This window comes from Xiphophorus hellerii, chromosome 6, assembly GCF_003331165.1.
Source record: "Xiphophorus hellerii strain 12219 chromosome 6, Xiphophorus_hellerii-4.1, whole genome shotgun sequence".
NCBI classification, from domain to species: domain Eukaryota; kingdom Metazoa; phylum Chordata; class Actinopteri; order Cyprinodontiformes; family Poeciliidae; genus Xiphophorus; species Xiphophorus hellerii.
Genome location: NC_045677.1, coordinates 7,754,142 through 7,775,643, shown reverse-complemented (window position 1 = coordinate 7,775,643; position 21,502 = coordinate 7,754,142). Strand labels below are relative to the sequence as shown.

The 21,502-nt window shown below is 40.6% G+C and overlaps 1 long non-coding RNA gene across 1 annotated transcript; it reads left to right on the top strand.

Annotated features, from left to right (window-relative positions):
• The first annotated feature begins 352 nt into the window (after window positions 1-352).
• Window positions 353-11,874, top strand: LOC116721166 (uncharacterized). The gene is made up of 3 exons (XR_004339543.1): window positions 353-362; window positions 11,334-11,340; window positions 11,765-11,874. It is a non-coding gene; the product is annotated as an uncharacterized LOC116721166 (long non-coding RNA).
• Window positions 11,875-21,502: the final 9,628 nt, after the last annotated feature.

Genomic DNA, 21,502 nt, shown 5'->3' with positions numbered 1-21,502 from the left:
CATCCCTGTCCGCTCTGCTCTCCCCCTGACTCTCCTTCTCCTCTGCAGAGGCCATGGATCTCCCACTATCTCTCCCTGACATGTACATTATGTTATCCGGCCGGCGCATCTGCTTGACAAATGGGAAAGTCGATCATATTCAATAATTATCTGACCTTTTCTCTTTGTTGTATTTGTGCGGCTTCCTGCGGTGCGGCAACTAAAAGTGGACTGTCGCAACTAAACAGCAGCAGCATCAGACGTTTTTTTTTTTACAGACTAAATAATGTTTTCCTAACGTGTTTTTCAACTGTGACTGTAAAATGTAATATTTCAACCCTCTGAAGGAAAATAAGACAGCTTTTGTGCGTTTACTTCTGAAGGTACTGAACTATCTTAAACTATTTTAGTCTATTTTAGTAATTTACACCCCAAGATATCAAGGACAAACATACATTTTCTCTGAAAAAACAATTGAGAATTCTATTTTAATTATCTGATTATTTTTTACATATTTTGCACTGTTTTTTTTGTTTTTGTTTTTTTTTTTACATCTTTTTTTACAAATACCTGCACAAAATTACAATTATTCACATCAGCCATGTTTGGTCCACTTCCATTTGTTTGCCTAGAAAGTTCAATTCATCGCAAAGGTGTGAATGTGGGGAAAGAGTCCTAAACAAAGGCCTAAAAACTTAGGTCTCAGTTGGATTGAATGCATATGTGAATGCCAAGAACACCAGAGATCCCCTTCAAAATCAGGAAGTAAACTAAAGTGTGGGGCATTCATAAAACCAAAACATATGCTCAAGTCTAACACTAGCTGGAGAAATGGCTTGTAATCTTTTGCCAAACTTATAAAATCTGACGCTACTCCATGTTTGTTTTTTTACAGTTAGTGAAGACGGAAGTTGCGCCCACGTATTCTTCGGAGATTTTCGTGTCGTTTCCTTCAGTGGTTCTTGGCGAGGGAGTAAACCGATTTATCAAAGAGTTTGGTTCGTCTCACACAGTGCAGCATGAAAGCAAACCACACCAGCTGAAAATGTAACAACTGTTGAAATTTTGGTCCCGCAACTGAACCAGCGTAGCGGACTATCAGGCACAATGTGTCTCTGCTCCAACACGCCTAATTTAAAGTGGTGCATTTTCTCAAACATAGGTGCAATGGACACTGTTCCACACAGAGAAAAGTTGGCAACAACAGAGCATGAAAATCCTGAATAAACCAGAGAAATTGTAATGACCAACGACAGGTTCAAATGCAGAAACTAGGAAGAATCAGTTAATTGAGTACAACACAAGTTGTATTTAAGTAACCAAGTTATACAGCTTTGATATTCGACAGTCGTTAAGTATAAAATCTGCACCTGACAATGCCAAAAATCCCTAAAAAATGCTGTCATTTTCATTGATGGTCTTTTAAAAGCTGTATTGCACAGTAAAATTCTTTAGCTTGCACATGGACACTTTCTGGAAGCCTTCCCTCTCGCTGTGTTTGTAATATTTGGGCTTCTGGAACTTTCTACTGCCGGGCAAAAGTTCAGAAACAATTTCCCTTTCCCGTAGCAGAAGGTCTGCAGCAGCATTGTTGACATCTCAACAGATCACCACAACTTTGACACATTAATACATATTTTCAAATGAATCTCCCTCCTCCTGCGCTGCACAAATCTTCCCGCTGATGGATGTTGTTATAAAGAAGAATGGAGGGAGGATCTTCATGTAAAATTCACTTAGCTGCCATATTTTCTCCTCCGGGACAAGATTAATTGCGTTATAACATGTTTCGGGGTGGAGGCATAGGGAAAATGGGGAGCGTCTACAGATCCAATACAAAAAAAAGCCCCTCTCCTGACTCCCTCTCCTCTCCCCGCCGCTCTGCACCAACCATCTCTTAATACATCCTGAGAAATTGAGGTTAAGAGGGGATATCCGGGGGGTTATCTGGCATCGCGGCACTCGCGCGGGGAGATTGATGGTCTTAAGAGGCCGGGGTGCTCTGGTCATATTCATATGGTAATTCCTCCGCATTGTCCCTGCGGAAACCATGGCTTTCTTTAATCTGTGAGGGAGGCCTCAGCTCAGTCTCCTCTGTTGAAACGAAGCTCAGCGTCACTTTATCATCTCCACAGATGCTGCGATGACGATGGGTGCTGGGTGACGTCTGGATGGATATATCAATGGAGGCCGTTTTGTGTGTGCATGCGTGTGTGCGTGCGTAAATTAAATTAAAAAAAAAAAACAGAAAGAAGAAGGGGTGATGAAATGCTGATTAAATAACAGCATGGACACACGGCATTATGAAAGTAATGATAACTTTACACCGCACGTCATTGTCACACCCTCCCCCCCCCCAACAAAAAAGGAATGTAAAGATTACTTTCCGCTCTCATTTATTTGCGACCGATGCATTCAATTCCGACAATTTCGGAATTGTGAGAACGCGATCATCTACGATAAAGGCATTTCTGGTGTTACAGTTGTAAATCCGTCCATTCAAACATATGGGATTGTAGGAATATATTACAGCTTTGATATGTTGTTATCTGGCACCGATCTGATTCTTTTCAACGTGGCTTATTTGTTGGCAGATTAGAAAAGGAAAGTAGTTCATTGCGCTATTGCATACATTTTCGTTCCCTTTATCGGACAAGGCAAACCACAGATGTTTCTCATTGTCTAACACCTGAGAGCAAAAACAAACAAAAAAACTAGATAAACAGAGCTGCTGTTTAGGCAGCTTATTTATATCTTGGTAAAAAAAAATAAATAAATAAAGATAATGTGCCATAAACTAGTCCTTGCTCGATCTATACCCTCATTCAGTAAATCTATAGACATGGATAAAGATCTACCATAATAAATGAGTTGTCTATACACTTGGTGGATCTATATATCCAGTACATGGCTGATCAATAGCACTGAATCTGAGCTCAGTAGATGGGCATCATCAGCATGTCTCTACCAAGAGTCAGCTGTAAGGGCTCAGAATACCAAACAGGAAAACAAGGAGACAGTTTAAAAAGTGATCTCTTTAGTGGATTTTCTCTCATTTGCATATCAGTTTATTAATTTGATCTGCTATGATTTTTTTTAAATGAGTGGCTTAAAATCATGATGGGACGATGCAAAGCTAAACAAATACTTCTCAATACTTTTGAAATTAGCACAATATTAAGGCCAATCTGTAAATAATATATTGATTGATTAAAAACAAGGGCTGTGATTAATCCCTTAAAGGATCAGCCTTTTTGCAAATGATATTGTGGTTTCTTGTGTGATTAAACCCTAAGGTAATACGCTTACTTTGAAGTAAATTCCGCTACATAGGTCAAGTTCAACAAGACTATACTGTACTGTGCTATACTGTAACTATGGAGAAAAATGGGAGTACATCAATCCTTACTTATTCACAAACCACACTTTGGACTGAACAAGTCTGCTTAATTTATGCATTCACTCAGTCAGTCTATAGACATGCAAGATCTTCCATTGTAAACGGTTTATCTATAAACGCAGTACATGGTTGATTTCTAGCAGTGAACTTAAGTTTGGGTAATGGAGAACAACACATCTGTTTCTGTGTATAAAGAGGCAGAAACAGAAAGTAGATTTTCCTTGATATACATATCAATTCATTAATTTGATTGTCTTAACATGTGGAGGTTGTCATAGATACAAGAACGACCTTCCTTTGAGGAGACGGCTGCTACCTGCCACTGAGCTGAGAGGGACACAACGTTTCTGATTACCCTAATCAAATACAAAACTTCTCTTAAAGCACTTTGTTTCATTTTAATAGATTTGAGAGCAATGTCATTAGGACCAATTTGTATATAACTAGCAATACAAGTGTTAATATTAGAATATCTCAACATTTTTGCAGATAACACTTTTTTTTTTATAAAACCACTGTGAGATGACTTAATTAATCAACGTCTTTTCGAAGATGACATTTTTAAAAAATCTATGTAGAAAAAAAGAGAGTACATAAGAGAAATCTTTGCTAAGACCCAAACCACAACTTTGATTAAGTTAGCCCTCAGTGATTTTCTCTCTGCTGTTCCAATCAGTCTTTTCGCGGACCAATCATTGACTTCCTGTACTCTGCTGCTGGTACACACCACCGCCGCCCTTCTCTTCTTAATCGATACACACATTAATCATGCAAAATATCTAGGTGACAAACCGATTATTAATCTGCATCATCAAGTCGAACCCAGTGATAATGAATTTAGCTGGAATGCTGCAGACCAGTCGTTCATTAACTGCGGAAGGCTTGGGTAATGACTGCCCAATGTCACCAGGATACTCTACTCCCATTGACGAACTGACGACAGCGAGAGCACACAGGATCAAACATGCAGCCGCCTGTACGCGACATGTTAGCATAATAGAAAAAAATAAAAAGTTACCAAAGTTAGAAATAAATATGAAGCAGCGGACATGTATTGCGTTCTGTTTTTGTTGTTAAACTATTTACCCCCCCGCCCCTCCGCAACACTCTTCTAATGTCTCCTGTTGTCGTCCTTTACTCTTTCATTTCTTCGTATTGATGTGTTCACACCTCGGGTGAGATCACAGCAGGATGATGGATCTGGAAATCATTTACTGGGCCTGGCCCACTTCTCCAGACAACAGGAACATATTTTCAGGATGATAGCTTGATGAAATGATGAGCTCTGTGTTTTTACAACTTGAGCCCACAGCGTCCGTAAGAGCCGGAGAAACTTTTGAATTTTGCTTTATTGCAAGATAAAAATCCATGGCATTAGTGCCGACCCACATCCTTTCCCTGTGATCCAAGCTAATTCGAATGGATGCGATACTTTTTCTGGTTTACAATAATGTTGAACTATAATTTCGACCTCCTGATCCTCCTAAACCTTTTCCAAACTGGAGAAAATCTGTTGATTAAAAAAAAATTACAAAAAAAAAAAATCTAACAATAAGCTTTCATAGTTTCACGTGACATAAAACTACTTTAAACATTCCATGAAGCTCATTTTTAATATAGTGCGGCAGGCATAAACAACTGTAAGTCAGTATACTGGTGTCTTAGAAAACTTTTTCCATCATAAAATTAAATTAGAAGTTCTTTTTAATATTATCTACTTAGAAGTTGACATGAAACGCATTTTTTAAATACAGCACCTCAACATAAGTACACCATTGCAAAATGGTTGACCACCCGGGTGGACTATTGTCACAGATTTGCCTCAAACTGCTTCTGGTCTTATTGCAGAGTAGGTAGATATTGACACATATTCCATATGTATCAAAGATGTATTTGGCTGCATATTAGCAACATCTAGTGATTAGAATCAAAACTGCACCAGTGTGATGAGGGAAGAACATCAATTGTCCAGAAACATCTATTGTTCATCTGCTTGACGGCAAAGACTCCAATAACTTAATAATATTTTTGAGTAACTTTAAAATAAATCTATAAATAAGTGACTTATTTGGTTAGATTAGATTGGTGTAAAACCCTGGGGTTTGCTTTAGATTGTTGAAACTAAGATGTTACTTTCAGTTCTCTAGCGTTATGCATAGTACTTTTCCCGAAGTTTCTCGATTCCTTACTGCTAAAGTAGGGCTAAATCACATCAGGCAGAGTCTTAAAGCTCTGTGCCGGGGTAAGTGTTCAGTATTTCTGCCCTCCATGTTGCATGATGCTAGTGTCCCTCTCCTCACTTCACATTTGCATACAAATGAACATCTAAATGGGCTCAATGACATAATTGACTTGCAATTAGAAATTTTCTTGAGCTGGTCACTTTGCACTGGCCAGAACAAGCACGCAAAATGCGGAAGGACACACACATACTCACACACACACAGCAGAGAAATATGGCTGCTATTTTGCATATTAATGAGAATCATTAGCTGTCGCTTGGCAATGGCTGACAAGGGGACTTATTTATGCCCTAGCCCTCAATGGCTGACTTGGGGAAAATGTCCACTTCAGCGACCAGCGTTAATTGTTTCTGAGCATGTTGTCCGGCTGATCATCATCATCATCATGGGAAATTAGGCCTGCTTCAAAAAGACGACTTGGCTGACGTTGAGCGTGGCCTATTATGATAACTCTGTGTAAGCTTTTAACTTCTGGTGCTTTACAAGAGCCAAGCTTTTAACTTGGGCCCATTAAAGACCTCGTATCTCGCTGTTTCACATTAACAACGACTCAAATTGCAAAATATAGAAGGGACGACAAGCCAGAATTGCCCGCCATTATGCTATTATCGTGATAAATTGAATGTGGGTTTTTTATTATCAATTTTTACAAATATCGAGTTTATCTTTCGCCTGCCTTCCTAAATGAAGCTAGGTGAAATAAAACGTGTGGAAAACACCCATGTAAGGTTGCGATCGACATTTTTAGAGGTTAAATTATGTTGCGTATCTTGTTTGGCTGTTGCTCTGGCGTGCAGGCTCGTAGACGTCTTCAGTGAAAAAGGCTTCTGTCCCTCTCAGCTAGAGTACCAGGCTCTGCAGCACCTCGGAGATGAGGAGTGTGACAACAAAGAGGTGGAGGACACGGAGGTTTTAGTACACACACACGCACACACGCAAACAGGCACACACAATCGGTGAGCGGTAGTTATGGTCTCGACAGCTTTAGCACATATTGTAAACAGAGGGGTGGTGACCGCCTCCCTGTGCTTGTTAACATCATCTCCGTCACTCGGCAGACGTGGCACTGTCAGCGCCTCACTGTGCCCCGACATAATCAACATTAACCATGACACGCACGTGGCACACTATGTACATTTGTACAACGGTGCATTAAAATTCTCACCCACACACACACAGTCTCCCAGGCAAATTTCTTCACTTTCTCTGTGATTATTTTTGCACACACACACGCACGCACACGCTCACAAAGGTAAAGATGTCTGGGGAAGCGCATACACACATTTCTCTGACAGACTAACTAAAGCGCACACCGGCAGCACTGCATTCAATCAGCGCTATGCATGCTAGCTCCTTAATGGGCGCCTTGTAAACCAGATGACAGCTCTCCTACCAAGAGCGTCTACTGTGAAGAAAGACCCGAGTTGACCCACGCGTGCCCATGCACAAACACACATACGTAATGATACAGAAGACAGAAAGTACCATGCATTTTCTCTAGCACAAGTATGCCGGGCTTGCAAATAAAAAAAATACTATTGTTCTGTTGTCTTTTGGTGTGCGAGAGCTTTCCCATCTCTGTAAAGTAGGAGCATCTCCACTGCATGATACTCGCACCACCATGCTTCATGATATGGGTGGAAGCAAGGAAGCTGCCTTGCAGACACAATGTGCTGGAGTTTACAAGACTGTCAGATTATTAATAGACAATTTGACTTAACTGATTACATTGTACAATTTGTAAACTGACTTTGAGTCAAAAATAAATGAAATTAAATATGCATGAAAACATGAACACAATGCCTTAGAAAGTACATACAAAGATACAGTAACCAATTATGAAACAAGCAATAAACAGTACATTTTGTCAAAAGCCATCATCAAGATCGAGCAGATATAAATCAAATATGTTGATCCATGTTCCATTTCCTACCACTGAAAGGTAGCTCTAAACTGGTGGGCTTTTAGCCTTCATTTAAAGGAATTTAGTGTTTCAACTCTTTCGCAGTTTTCTGGAAGTTTGTTCTAGATTTGTGATGCATAGAAGCTAAATGCTGCTTCTCCATGTTTGGTTCTGGGAACACAGAGCGGAACCGGAAGACCGTAGTGGCCCGGAAGGTCTTTACAACAATAACAAAAGACATTTCTAGAAACTAGAAAAGAGATGTATTAAACTTGCAATGTCTGTTAATGGCAGAAATTCAGAAGGCTTCTTTACCTGGAATGAAGAAAAAAACCAAACTCTCAATGAAACTCAGGCGATCCATGGACGCCATCAAAGCCTTGACAACAGAGACTCAAGTAATAGGTAAAGCTTATACCTTCACAATGTGCTGTGACATTCACATTGACCAATAGTCAAAAGGGGAAAAAAAAGAGAGTAAAAGCACAGAGGGGGGAAAAAAAACACCACAAACAGGCATTTCACTTCAAGGCTCACTTAGGTTTCAGATACTATCAGTAAAGGTGGTGTGCGATACCACTTAGTGTGTTATATGTTTGTGTGTGTGTGTGTATGTGTCAGTGAGTCCGGTCACTGCGACTTAAAAAGGGAGCGTGCCACCCATGTCAGATATGCTGGCCTTTTTGCTGAGGGCTCAAGAGGCCATGGAGGGTAACAACCATAGCTTCCCCCACCCATTCACACACACACACTGAGGCATGCACGGGGCGACAGCTCAAACAGCCATTCTGCACGACTGTGGCCAGCTAGTGGCCCCATATTCGCTACAACTGCCAGTGCGTTTGACCTTTCCTGTCCAAGCATAATCAGATTGTGTCCCTCTTTATGAAATCAGACGCGAAAGGTCAGCTGGCTGTTTAACATGGGATGGAGGCCCAGAGCTATGGAATTTGCCTCGGCACTAAATTACTTTTATTACATTTGGTGCACGTGATTCTATGCCATTGACGTCTGGGTGTGAGGATATAGTCGAGGAGATGGGCGTCGATAGCTGTGGTGTTTTTCCAGATCACCCACAAAAAAAAAAGACCGTCGACATATCTTCTGCAGAATTGAAATGTGAGATTTTTATTTCCCAACCCCCCCACCCCATAACAGCTGCACAGTTGATCAGTAGTGCCTCTGAAGGAACCGAGTGAAATCCCTCAGTTCAAAATCTCCTTGGATGTTTCAGGCACATTGTCGACTTGGAGACACGGGGAGAGAAGAGATGAAGATGAAGACACACAGAGACGGCAGAACATGGCATGAGGAAAAGACATTCCATTGGATACTGGACACTGCCTGTTTTGGGGAAAGATGTCTTTCTCTTTATACAGTCATACACACACACACACACACCCATACACACAATCCGTGATATGTCGTGCTGTCCATTTGAGCAGCGTTCCTGTCAAGCAGGAAGTCCTCGCCTGGTTGTCATGTAACCCTTTGATCCATCATGAAAGCCAGTTCCTGATCCCTTTTCCCTTCATATCTACTGATCATCACTCACCCAACACGCTTGCCACCTTACACTGGTCATGTACGTATCTGTCTGTGCTTGTGTGTGTGTGTGTGGTCCTGAATATGGGCTTGTGGCAGATATGTTAAGAGAGAGCTTGGTATTCAGGTTGACATCCGTTGTGCTTTTGGCTACTGACAGAATGATGATGAAGATGAAACCAATATGTGCAGACAACAAAGAACAAACCTCTTCAAAGCCTTTTGGTTTTTTTCTTGGCGCTGAGCATCATCAATAATGATGGTGATGAAATTTAGGAGAAATATTATTTATGTGTAAAAAATATTAAGTTTTATTCAGGACTGTATTGCAATATTCTTTTGTAAAAGTAGGGACATTTATCAGTTAACGATGCATTAACAATTGTGTCTACCTATGTCTTAACACGTCACTGTATAGTACATGTGATTTGGTTCAGTTTGTCAAGTTTAAGAAAAACCTCTGACCAATAACCAGTAATGAGGTTGAGGAAAGTGATGTTTTTATTGAGATGAGAAAGTGTAAATGGACTGAATGGTAAACTTATATAGCGCTTTTCCAGTCATTTTGACCACTCAAAGCACTTTACACTAGAGTCACATTCACCCAGTCGCACTCACAAACACACACATTTACACCGATACGCAGATCGGTAGGCAATTTGGGGTTAAGTGCCTTGCCCAGAGGCACATCGACATGTGGCAGGAGGAAGCTGGAATCTAACCTACAACCTTCCGATCGCAAGACGACTATTCTACCATAGAGCCACAGTCGCCCAGGTAACTGGTTTTATGTAAAGTGATGATGCATTCAATTCATACTCAGAAATTGGATTTATAAGTCTGGAGACACTCCTTGAATTCAGACAGAGATCCAATATGGCCGCTGTGAACACAAAACAGTGAAATGTTTTGCGTCTTAGTATTTATATCAGTTTTTCTGACTGATTTCACTACTGTATATGTTTTAAGTGATACCACACATATTGCTGTGTGATGTTTACTATTGAGAAAGTCCTTTTAGGTTTTCAACAGATACAATTGTTATTGTCCCGTAATGCTAGCTATAGTTAGCATAGTAGCATTTAGCAAAAACCACTGGTTTTCAAGCGTGCAGCTGAAGCACAATCTACTCAGATTTGGCATCAGTTGAAGATCCAAGTTCCAGCTTTAAAGACAGATCGAACACAAAGCCCTGTCCTACTTGTGACATTTATTTAATGATTGTGTCACCAATCATTTTAAAGTGTCATCGCTTCAAAATTAAAGTTGCCAAACTATGAGCAGCATGTCTATTTAGCAGCTAACTCCGGGCTTGCTACCTGAGCAAATGGCCCAACTAATTATCCAGCTAATTTCAGTTTGTTGGGTTGAGATAAAATAAATAAGCTAGAATATCCTATGCAATAAACCCTTGATATTTTTAAAAAGTTATTTTTCCACTGCCTATAAATTAAAATTAAAATTTTAAAAATATGTTATAGCAATATTATTGCAATATTTAATAAGTTATGTAATTTTAGCAAGACTAAATGTTGCTTTGTTGTTTTGAAATGATGCCCAAAAAATCTTGACAATTCACTTGTCTTACAAGTATTGTACAAATACTGTATGTAGTTCACTTAAGGTCATCATTCTATAAGAATCTAATTCCTCCTACATGGATTATAGGGAAAAATGCTGTGACGCACAAATCTGCATAGTCCCGCTGTACCTTCATTTTCTGTTGGAATCAATATTATCACCTCTATCCAAGAACCCGCAGAACAATTTTTCTTATTCCGTTTCATCATCGTGAAAAGAAAAGACTAATCAAATCTGCAGCTTAGCAGAAATCAGAATCAGCCATGAAAAGCTTAATCGCTTCACGTCTGTTAATTCTCAACGTAATGCCAGGTTCGTCCTTCAAAACAACAAAAAAACGGCAAAGAGCTGCGTTTCTGCAATAAAGACACAGGAAAGACCCTGGTACAATCCTAAGCCATCTCTCACTAAAAGCCTCCTCCAGAAACAATTACAGATAAAAAATGAACATTGCCTATTTCAAACAGAACGTGCGCACATTCATAACCCCTTAAACCAATTGTAAAAATGGCTCCTTCTCAGGATGAGCTGAAAATGTTTTCAGACTAATACCGTCTCCCCTCATCAATCGGCTGCTAATGACTGCGAGGTTTCAGAGTTGATGTGAGGGAAGGGTCAGAGGCACATAACTTTGACGCAAGCTCCCTACCTGAAAACTCTGCAGAGTGAGGTTTTACAGCAGAAGGGATGTTCAAACACTTTACATAGGGGCTTCCAATTGTCCTGAAGGCTAATCTTGATTTTTTTTAATGGGGCAGTTTTTTTTCCATCTGTGAAGCTGTTCAATAGAAACATGCATCAAAGGTATAGACTCCGGAAGAATATTTTGTGGGTTTAAGCAGAAAGTAGGTGTAGGGTGACATGAAGAAGAATTTCCGCCTAACTGGAGTGAATGGGGTTATTCGACAGGTGTTTTACACCTGATAGTCCGGTAGATTTGGCTCAATTGGGGATCAAAGTTGAAAAATTTGTTTTCAGCTGGTGCTGTTCGCTTTCACGCTGCACTGTCAAACGAACCAAACCCTTTGAAAAACTTGCTTACTCCCTCGTCTGTGGTGGCATTACACCAACAACTTTTGAAAGAAGCGACACTAAAACCTTCTAAACAGACAGGAGCGCAGCTTCCTTCTTCAGGAAATGTAAGCAAACATGGAGTAAAGTCAGATTTTAGCAGTTGTATAATTTATATTTTGTGTTTAGCAAAAGACCACGAGCCATTTCTCCCACCAGTGTTAGACCGAATTCAAGGATTTCTCAAACATGCATGAAAAAAATCAACACAATACTCCAGATATTTATTTTTGGTGACAGAAAAACATTAAAACAAAATGTAATTTTTTTTTTTAAAAAGCAGATTTGTTTGACATAATACTGCCATTTAATAATTTTCAGTGAGAAAAAAGACATTAACAGATTAACTTCTTGCTAATAGAAAAAATTAATGTCACTGAATATGTCAGTACACACCTCTACCGTTCGAAGAGGCCAAATTTAAAACGCCGCATTCATGTCATTGTGATTCCACTTTCTACGCAATGGGCTAAAAGTAGGGATGACAACTGTGAAGTGGAGGAAGTTTGGCAAAACACAACCAACAGCCATGACTTTAATCCCCTCATAAAAACTATAGTACTCAAACTTGGATAGTAAAAAAGCTCATTTACACATTAAACACTCTCCACTTGTTAGGCTTAGACTCTGTTATCATTACAAAGTCCACCACTTAAGCCAACAACATAAATACAAGTGTGGCAGGCTGTACAGTTAAGACACTTAGGAGCATGCAGGGGCCCCCATCAAGTGCGAACTGGAACGGCTCTGAAAATTAAAGAAGAGTGTAAAATATTTAACAGTAGGTGGGAGAGGAGCTGTTTAGGAGACAACCATTTACAATTACAAACTGCTGACTGCTCCTTTAGCACTGCGTGTTTCACTGTGCCTTACTTATCCTACTTTGGCTCGGTCTCTCCGAGGTCCTCTTTGGACGAGACTCTTTCTGCACCTTTCCATTTGCGTCTCTCTCTTTGCTTCGAGAGGGGAGGGCGGAGGAAGGAAGGAGATGATTTAAGGTAATGAGAGGAGTAAAACATCATTAGTGCAAATTAACTTTTGTCAGCCGAGGTGATCTTGGTGAGGGCGCTCCTGCCATCGGTAGCAGCTCAGATAATGGCAATTTATGCATTAATGTGTGTTAAACTGTGTGCGCGCGTGCCTCCGTGTGTTTATGCGCGCGTTGTGACGGCCACCAAGGACGCTTTCGGTCCTGAAGGACGAGTCGAGTCTTTCGGAAGGCTCTTTTCAGCTACACTAAGTGTTTTCATGTCAGATAAAACACATACAACAGTTGTGATAGAAAGCTGGGAATGGCTTCACGGCTGACTGCTCCCCCCACTGCTTTTAGCACTTTAATGTTCTCTGAGGTATCCTAGAGCAAACAATTAGGGCTCTAGCAGCACAGTGCACACATGTAAGCTTAACAAAACGCCCTTTCTGTTGACTTCGCTTCTGTGTGTCCTTCCTGCGCCAAACCAAGCCTATGTTTTAGGGTTAATCAAAGGACCAAATGCTCTTCCTCGGCCCTTCGGAAATGTCCCAGGTGCTTCGCCGGCTCCTCGGTTGTCCCCTGCTCTCCGACTCTGCCTCAAATCTTTTTTGTCTTCCGTGGGGTGGCAGCAGATTAAGGCAGGGTCATGTTTAATGCATGCGGTTTGTGTTGCACTCAGCGCCGGAGAATGGGCTCCAGTCCATTAATTAGTAACAAACGGCCGCTGGAAACAAGACAGGCCCAGCACAGGTCAACCAGCTCCAAGGTCTGAAGCGATGTGGACATTGATGTCTGCCCTGGGCCATCAACTGTCTACAGCTCGCCTTCACACCAACAGGGCACGTCCTGCCCAGAATAACTTATCCTAGGTAATTGCTTGTGGCTTTAAAAGACAATAAGGATATTTTTCACCTGCATCACATTCCAAGAAATTGCTCGTGACTGATGATGCGCTGAGACCTTTGGAAACCCAGATTATCGGCGCAGAATTTGCAGCTAAAAAGGCAAACAAATAACGTAGCAGAGGATGCTAACCTAAAAAGAAGTAGTCTCTGCATTCGAAGCTAACCCCCCTGGAGTGTTGATGGATGTTACAGTTTTATGGTCAGAAGAGGCCAAGATTTAGGTCACAATGACAAGAAATATGTTTAGGGGGGAGGAAAACTTTACAAACTTGTGTCAAGCATAATCTTGGTTTTACTGGATAATTCTCTGAGGTCGATGGAACACTGAAGGAGGAGGTCTGGCTCTAACCTCAAAACAAGAAGATGATTGTGGAGAAATGGATCTAGCTAGTTTCCAAAAACAGACTGATTCCAAGCAGATCCAGCCTGGCCATCGCCTTTCCTATGCAATTCCCCTTGATTCTAATCTCCCTTCATTGCTCCATCTGGGCTGCCTCCCATCGAAGAGGATTTGTCTGGTAGAATTTCAATTTAATCTGTTCAATGAACAGAAGGAGAAGTTATACACAAAGTCAAATTGTAGAATTGTAGGCACACTACAATAAGTGAAAGACAAAGGTTAGCAATTTAAGACTTCAACAGAGTCCACCCCTCCAGGAAGCAATCGTTTTTCAACAGTCCAGGGTCCAGAACCTCTCTGTACAAAGCAAACCAACAACAAGGGGCTGGTGTCAACAGGCGAAAACAAATCCAAAGTAGTTTTGGGATGAATAAAGAAAGTGGTATTTAAGCTTCCAGAATGTCCCTACACTTAGAAAAATGTAAATACCTTCCTACAAATTTGCAAAGAACAACGGGCAAATATCCATCCAGAATGCCAACGAAAACTATGAATGGAATGATGTGTGAGTGAAAAGCAGCATGGACATTAAGCAAAGATTTATGTATCAATTTTGGACTCATTTATGACTTCCTAGATTTGACAAAATATTTAACATCAATTCAAACTTCTCAACTCTTTGATGTTGCACATTGACTCATGGTGGAAAAGAGAAGTGCAAAAAAACAAACAAACATGTAACCCCATGGTAAATGTGTATAAACTTCATCCCAGTGCTGTGAAAGCAGAATGTATTGCACGTGATTTCTACAGCTGCTTTACAGTAATGAACATTTCTGAAGGCGTTCTCCGCAACATCGCAGCATTTGCACTTATATACTTACAGAGATTTTTCAAGCAGTTCCCAGGTGTGAGCTCAGAGATGCCGCTTTAGAATCTTTTCTGTTACCCAATAGATTTGTTGTTTTTTTTAATTATTTTTTATGGGTTTCCCACAAGAAACTACAAGTACATAAATATAAGTCAGCTTTTCCTTGCTTTGGTGACCTTGCTCTAAGCATTTGGTCTGATTAGCCTCTGATCTTTCAGTCTGGCTGAGCTTTGCACCTCTTCGGAGTTTTTAGATTTAAGAAATTATCAGAATTTAAATGGCCACTAATAATTTTGGATGGAGTCCAAAACTTTTTCATATCCTGACACTCGGTGGACACACTCTGGCTGCACACGTATGGATTTTTTTCATGAACAGGATCATCATTGAGACCAACTTTAGAGGATGAAAAAGAAAGAAAAAAAAAAACCTGCAGCTGACTCAGTGGCACAAAAAGTTGAAGCAATTACAGCAGGAGCGGTGGATTCGGGTGTGCGTACTTACGCAAAATGTCTTCCGCATTTTCTTTTTTAGGACTTGTGTGCAAAAGGATATTGGTTAATTAACCAGTAGGAATAAATTATTTGTAATTATCACTGCAGGGCCATCGCAGCGGAGCGCGTGCCGGTGAGAGGGAGGCAACACCTCGAATGTTAATGAAGCCGTGATGAATTGTCCGCGTTCATACAAACACGCTCTCCTCATGGGTCCCCAGTGCATTCTTCTCAGACGTGCACAACAGAGTGGGCGGAGTGGAGAGAATTAATTCTATGAAGTGAATCCGGCGAGGAGACACTGTATGCAGATAAGTGCCCGGGGTGTGAACTATGCGTGTGCACTTCTGCGGTGGTTTGTTTCAGTGCGGGAGAGGTAATTGATCAACACTTTCTTTCTTTTTTTCCACGTGTGTGAACAAAACGCATAGTAACCTGCATTGTGTTGTGTTGTATTTTAAATCTGTGGGCGCACGCATTTCTTAACAACTCAAAAAGGTGTAGGATTGCGACGGTGGTCGCCGTGGCAGTGACATATCTTAATCTACTTAGTTAGCAGCCAGGGTCCTTTAGCAAACGGATTATCAGGCAGATTTGACTAATAGACTCCTCATTTGGCTTTAATGCGTTTTGCATAGAGAGCAACCTCCCCTCATCACTCTTTAAGATGAATCGGTTTCCCTGCAACAAGATAAGAGAAATGGAAGAAAAAAAAACTTCTAAAGTTATTAGTCTTCCAGCGACTGTGTAAATCATAACATTTTGTAAATGGAGGGAAAAGTTGCACGTTTTTCTGCCATCCTCTGGAAATGCAGGAATGTTAGTTTGGAAAAGTAGACATTAGGAATGGGCTGGTAATACTAATGTAGACCTCCAGGCTTTGAAATATTACCCTTATTTACACACCTCCAGAAACCAGATCTAGCTTATGTCTGGTTTCTACCTATTCTGACTTCTAAAATTGAGAATACTGACTGAAGATCTGTGCAGAGTAACTCCTTGAAACCTACCAAGTGCTTATTTCATGTCTTGAATTGGTGAGGTGGGATACTACGGACAATTAAAAACACCTCAAACAAAAAAAAAAAAAAACAAGGTCACTAGGAGCTTGGCTGAATGGATTCGACAAAGATAAAAGAAAAGGTAAGAGGATTTATTCATTTTGGAATAATTACATAAGCAAGAACCAGGTGTGGATGATTAACTGACGCAGTGCAGACGTGAGAAGTAAGGCTCTAAAAGCTGAGGGAAACTGAATGTCAAAAAGACCAAGTAGTAAGAGAAATAGACACAGAAACCATAACATTTTCCAAACTTGAAACTGAACAAGAATAAATCAAGATACCAACCCAACAGTGACAAGGAAACTCGAAAACACGATCGAAAAGGGAGGGGAAAAAAAGTAAACTGAACGGCTAAGATACTAAACTATGGTCTTCTAATTACCTCAAATCAGATCAGAACACAAATAAATGGAAATATAGAACAAAAAAACTCTCAGTGAAAGCATCATGAAAAAAGTGATGTTTTGCTTTTTTTTTTATATCATGCATATATTCAGTTTAACACTGTTGGGGATTTGCAAAAGGCAATATTAAGAAGATGGTTAATGTAGCACAGTATTAATATTGAAAATGTTCGTCAATGAGAATGAGAGCTGAAGATTCACTGCTCCATCAGAACATGAACAGAACGTCTTTACCTGGATCAAAAATCTCAGTTATGCGTCATAGTCTTTTATCAAAGAACAAAGACGCCACCACACTAAAACTAAAGTCCCTGCATGTTGCCTTTAGCGAATTCTCTGTCTGTTGCCTGATGGATCAGAACCAACACAACGAAGCGTCCACTGGCATCTTATTGGCACCTTTAAGAGCTGACATTGATGTAAAAAATGTACAAGTCTGAAACATCTCGACTGGAGCTGGCATGTTGTCACCACCTGCTTCCGGATGAAATGAGCTAATCATACGTCTCCCGATGCGAGCCGTGCAGTTCCTCTGTCAAAATGTCTAAATCGCCTGAACCCGCCTGCCACCTGTCAATACAATTTATTAGACTCATCTGAGGTGAAAAGCACCACGCAGCCTCTCCTAGCCTTTTATAATCAAGATTATATCATTGTGAGGCTAAATGGAGACACGTGTAAATGACATCTCTGTCAGAAAAGAGGCAAAGACGAGAATAAAACAAGTGCCTCGCAAAAGTAATCATGTCCTTTGAGCTTTTCCACGTTTTGTCAGGTTGCAATTTCTAACAAATGTGTGTTTTAACTTTACTCTGTTTATGCTAAATTGATATTTTGATATTTATATTACAAATATTTTCTGTTCAATCTGGGCAAATCTGAGTCCAACACAACAAATACTTGTCTGTAATTGGATCAAAAGGTTATTCAACAAAGTATTAATTAGACTCCCATTATTAAAAGACAGTTAAACTCGCATCTTCTTCCCTCCTCATCACAACTGTCCGCTATTTCGATCTCAAAAAATAAAAGTCCATTAAGTGAATTGCTGTAACATGACAAAAAGGGGGAAAGTGGAGGGTGTGTGGACACCTTTGCAAAGCGCCATACAGCTAAACATGAAATGAAATAAATTATTGTTAATGTGACGTCTTAACCCCAATGAGTGGCAGCTACAAAACCCAAAAGCGTAGACGATAAACGGCTAACACAAACGACTTGAAATATTTGCCTTTTGCTGATATTTAGCCAGTGCAGACGCTGACACCGTGAAAGGCCCTTGCACACACCCCACACACAGCTGGACATCCTATAAATGATGCAGACTCCGTAGATAAAGAGCGCCTGCATATATATCTGTGTCGGGGCCCCCCTGCCCGCTGTGGACGCTCGTATTTTAATCTTCATTTATCATTTGATGTACATCGCATCCTGCGTTGTGTTTTGGGGTTTTTTTTCATTAGTTTCTGAATTAAAGCAAAAAGACTCGCATTAATCGAACATATTTGTTTTCAGTCGTGCAAAGTAACAGATTGCTCGCGTTTGAAAAAGCGCCGCCATGTCTGCTGTGCAATAAGGCGACATTTTCCACAGGGAGCCTTCAGTTCGCCGAGGTCGACTTTGTGTGCACGTGTGTTTTACTTTAACACAAAAACCCTTCAGATTCCGCCTCCACAATAATGTATGTATTTGTTTTTTGCAAACAAGTGAAGGATGCATATATATATATATATATATTTAAAAACTAGGAAGCCTGCTGAAAAGTCTTTTTTTTTTTTCTTACACTTATGCACACACATGAACACAGACAAAGCAGCCCTGAGCCTACCGCTGCCATCACAGGCAGGACCTGGCCTGTCTGTGTGACACGCACAGTTTGTTTGGTAGTTTTAATTTGACAGGGCTCTGAATAGAGCCTCTGAAAGGTGCACACACACACACACACCCTCAGCCTTACACACACACCTTTAATTTGACAGCGCTCTAACAAGAGCCTGCTGCTTGTCAAATGTTCTCCAGTGGCAGCAGGGATCCGCAGAGCCGAGGGGGTTCTGTTCAAGGACATCTGTGAAGAAACACACACACACCCAATCTCCTGAGCTACCACACACTCGCTTTGAATAGGCTGCGAAGGGTTGGTCCTGCCGCACCACACGATGGGAGAGAGGCAGCATACATGCTGAGGGGGCTTCCACACTGCTGTTCCTCTCACTTTCCATCTTCCATTCTCAGTGTCTCCTTGTCTTTTTTTTCCCCCCCTCTTGTTATCTAACATCCCATCGCTTTTTTCGCTGCTTTTGGTCTTAAGTAGAGGGCTGAGGGACTGAGATAGACCAGGGGAGATTTTGATGGCGGCTCCCCGTCTGGTCGGACAAGCCAATTCCTTTCTCAAACCATACACACACAGACACACACACTTCAATCTTCAATCCAAACACTGTGAGACCTTTTAAAGTTACTCAAAGGCAGATTGGAGTTTGCTTGGAATCCTCCGGTTTCATCCCCACTGAAGGTGTTTGTGGTTCACTCGGGACCCACTTACTTTAGCGTGTGTGTTGGGGAGAGACTGCACGCTGTCTCGGATGTGGCCTCCGCCGGACACTTTGCTCATTAGAGGCAAGAGAGGTTGACTTGAGTGACTTCTCGTCGGCTCTCCGCTCGACTTGATCACAAGGCTGGTCCTGCGGAGCGCGGGGAGGAAAGCGAGGCTTCGGCGCAGCGTGTGACCCCGTGTAAAAGACGGCAGGGCACACCTGGCTGTTGGTATGAGAAGAGTACAATGACTGATTATTACAAAAACCAAAGGTTGGGAAAAACAGCCTGAAGTCACTGCCGTTGTTGTGACCGGTTAAGACATGGATCTTAACATTCCAGTCAGATCATGAGATGAGAAGTGGAGTTTATTTGGTTAAACTAAATCTGTGGGATTTTTTTTTTGTTCGTTTTGTTGGTTTTTTTTTTTTTTTTTTACAAAACAACTTATACATGTGGAATATTCCAATGCAGGTTTGAGTAGGCTGTATATTGTGTGTTTTTTTATGTTGGCTGTACTGTCAGAAAACAATTGTTTTTTTTTAAGTTGTCTACAGATTTAATTTTTTTTTAAAACTGCAAGGTATAAGAAGTGTTGTGGCTTTTTTAATATCGCACAATCACATAGTTCAAGCAACCTTGTAAAATGCCTTAAAATGAATGAATCTTTCATTGCAGTAGCATAACCATTAAAGCATTTAGAAAAAAGTAAAAAAGTTGCTTTATTCTCTTCCAATGCTGTCATTTTACTTTCTTTACAAACTCCCACAAAGACACTATCACTTTTGACTATATGAAATCATGAAACAGGACATGACTTAGGCTTCTTCTAAGACATTTCATAAGGTTGAAGAGGGATCTTTGACAAAACTCTTTTCATAACATCTCTAGATCGTCCATCTTTTTGCTCTCTCTTCATCTCATTCCATATAATATAGAGAGTATAGGGGCTAATGTGATTGAAGAAGGTTGATAGTTGTTCGGGTGAGGTATTTTGTGTCGATTTCCTGCTGATCCAATGGTGAACTATTCACAATTTCATGGCAAGGCCTCCCATATTTTTTTGCTTAAATGTCCTGAGAACTTTAACAATTCATAGCATCATAAACTCCAACGAGTTTCCTGGCAGGAACTTTGCAAGCGAAACAAGATCAAAGAAGTGTAATTATACATATCTATCCTTTGCGTCATACTAAACCAAGCTGGAGTGTTTGTTGCAGCTTTACTGATTTTGAAGGTTGGACTGGTAAGCCTTTCTACCAAACAGCAAGGTCCCATGTAGTGTCCAACTAGCTATAACTATTGAATTAACCCACAACCAATCAAATTGTAGGAAAACATTCTAGATTATGGATTGGGAGAAAATGCAGTGTAGTTCTGTAAGAAGCACATAACCTAGTCTTGTATTCTGCTAGCGGAGGGAGCCTACTCACCACAACACTGTCTCCGTTGACTGTACAGACATAAAGGAATAGAAAACTTGTTCAAGAGCTGATTGACCAAGAATGTATTTTAGTCTTCTGCTCATGCAGCCTCCTTCCTAATGTTGCCCTGGGCAACTGCCCATATGGTGCATATAGGAGGAAATATAAAAAGTGGTGCTAACAGACCACTTTTTGTTACACTTGTCCAATGGTGAGCTTTGGAGTTTATTATAACTGTGTGTGGTGACCTGATTAATATGGGAACTCATCCAGGCTAGTGCTTAAAACTTAAATGCATAAGTTATGTTTGTTGTAAAGATATTGCTCAGGGTAAAAAAAATAAAAATAAAAAGGCTTTTCCTGCATCTTTGCCAGGGCGCCTGGTTTCCTGTTTTTACAGGAAACCAGATTGTACAGAGAGGAGACTGCATCACTTGTACTTTGTTCGCATAAATCAAAGTGTGTCAGACGTAAAATCAAAATGTCAAGCATTATACGGAACCAGTCCAAATCACCAGAGAGGCAGGCGCGGAGATTATCCGTTAGATCATATCTCTGAGTGCACGTCTACCTCTACGCAACGCATGTTCCCGTCAGATAAAATGCACATCCGTTTTCAATGATCTAGAAACGGGATTCACATGGTAGACTCTAAAAATGTCAACCTGTACATACCAAAAAACATTTCACTTCAATTTGCAGTGACATTAGCCTAAAGGGAAAATGGTAGAGGGGAATAAATGAAATTCCGGGACAAAGTTCAGTTTTTGCTC